The following is a 2,106-nucleotide window of genomic DNA, read 5'->3' on the forward strand; positions in this document are numbered from 1 at the left end:
ACACCAGACATAATAGCATTGTAAGTTTTGCAGATAATTGTTTACGTGATATTCCTTCATTGGCCGGCCAAGTTTTAAGAAAACGTAAAACAACGTTAACATCCCATAAAACAGAGTACTTGGGTTTCGGGGGGGGGGGGATTAACCAATCGGATACCCCTCACCACTTTTCACACCAGGGGATGTTCTCCCACCGGTTTACCATCCACATGTCGAAGACCCGCCGAAATCGCAGAACGAAAGTTGTTCATTGTGCGATATGCCATTCCTGAACTGTCGAGTACCGAAAGGAAATTAACTATGAGATGGACACTGGATCCCAAGAGATATGTTTGCCGTTCAGCACACCAAGTAACCCATCTACTCCAAGCTGACTCATATTGTTTGTGCGTAGCTGGTGCCCATGATTGTGATAAGAAAAACAGAGTCTCCTGTGAAGCTACAGGCACTTGCCATCGTCGCCTGAAAGTCTCCCCGCCATGTGAGATAAGTGGCCTTGCATTACCAGTGGGCGAGGCAACCCCAGAGAGTCCTCCTGAATCTCCGGAAATGACTGTAGTTGAACAGAAAGTGCGCACAACAAAGCTAGTGCCACCGGAAACGCTTATAGAATGTCTGTCGTCCATGACTGAAGAGATGCGTCCGAGCTGATCTGGACACAAAAAGGTCCACTGAACATGGACCCTATTTGTTGTTCAACTGTTGGAATACCCTGGGATGCAGCCTCCAATCGCTGGTATCCCTCAGAAAACGGGAGTTCCAATCCGCTATCATGTTGGAAGACCCCGGAATGTTCTCCGCCGTTACCGAGATATGATGGGTCAGGCAATAATGCCAAAAGTCCTTGGCTATCTCTACCAGAAGATGAGATCTCTTACCCCCCAGACGATTTATGTGTCGTAATGTTGACACATTGTCCATCCGCAGTAGAATACAACAACTCGCTCGTTGCGGGGAGAGTGTCCGAATCGCAAAAGAACCCACAAGAAGTTCCAGGCAATTGATAAGGAGTTCCAGTACCTTCGGGGACCCCCGACGCCCAGTCTCCACTAATCCGCAGCGGGCTCCCAAGCCCCATTTGCTGGCTTCTGATTCTATGACTATCTCCGGACTGGCTGCGAAAATGGCTTTGCCATTCCAGGCATCCATGTGTTCCAACCAGGAAGTCATCTCGGTCCGTGCCTCGCTAGAGATTGAGATCTGCTCTGCATAACTCAGACCCTTGCGTAAGTGTAGAATCTTCAAACGCTGAAGCGCCCTGTAATGTAAGGGTCCCGGGAATATCGCCTGTATTGATGCGGCCAGAAGCCCCACCAATCTGGCCAATGTCCTCAAGGATATAGTCGGAGAGGCAAGTGCCCTCCTCAACTCCTTCTTGATAGCTACTCTCTTCCTCAATGGTAATAGTAACATTGCTGCACCCGAGTCCACCTGAAACCCCATGAATTCTATTGACTGCGTTGGAGTCAGAATGGACTTCTGCGCGTTGATGACAAACCCCAATTCTTAAAAGAGTTGGACCATCCAGCTCAGATGACGAAGAACCATGTCCATATTCTGAGCCATAATCAGAATATCGTCCAAATAAATTATGAGTCTTACTCCTCGATCCCTGAGGTACTGAACCACGGGCTTTAGTAACTTGGTGAAACACCAAGGGGCGGACAAAAGGCCAAAGGGCATGGCCGAAAATTCGAGCCACTGGTCTCTCCATTAGAATTAAAGGAACCTCCTGTGAGGAGGAAAAATAGGCAACGCCAGGTACGCGTCTTTCAAATCAAGACGCAACATCCAATCCTTTTCCAACAGGATGTCCCTCAATAAATGTATACCTTCCATTTTGAAATGGCGATACACTCCGCAGGAATTGAATTCCCTCAGATTGAGCACCAGTCTGAAACCTTTGTCCTTTTTGGGCACTAGAAAGATGGTACTTACAAACCCTAGCGGATGAGGAATCGTGTGCACGATTGCCCCTTTTTCCAACAATGATTGAACCTCGTCGTTCATGAAAGACATCTCTGCATGGGAAAAATGTAGGGGAGGAGGAATGCGAACCTGATGGGGTGAGGCATAGAACTCTATCTGAAAACCTCTTACCGTCTG

The 2,106-nt window shown here is 48.1% G+C and overlaps 1 pseudogene; it reads right to left on the bottom strand.

The window, feature by feature from the left end:
• Positions 1–604: 604 nt before the first annotated feature.
• LOC147663279 (uncharacterized) lies at positions 605–1,714 on the bottom strand (annotated as a pseudogene).
• Between the last annotated feature and the right edge of the window lie 392 nt (positions 1,715–2,106).

The sequence above is a fragment of the Lissotriton vulgaris genome, unplaced genomic scaffold, assembly GCF_964263255.1.
Source record: "Lissotriton vulgaris unplaced genomic scaffold, aLisVul1.2 SCAFFOLD_1935, whole genome shotgun sequence".
NCBI lineage: Eukaryota > Metazoa > Chordata > Amphibia > Caudata > Salamandridae > Lissotriton > Lissotriton vulgaris.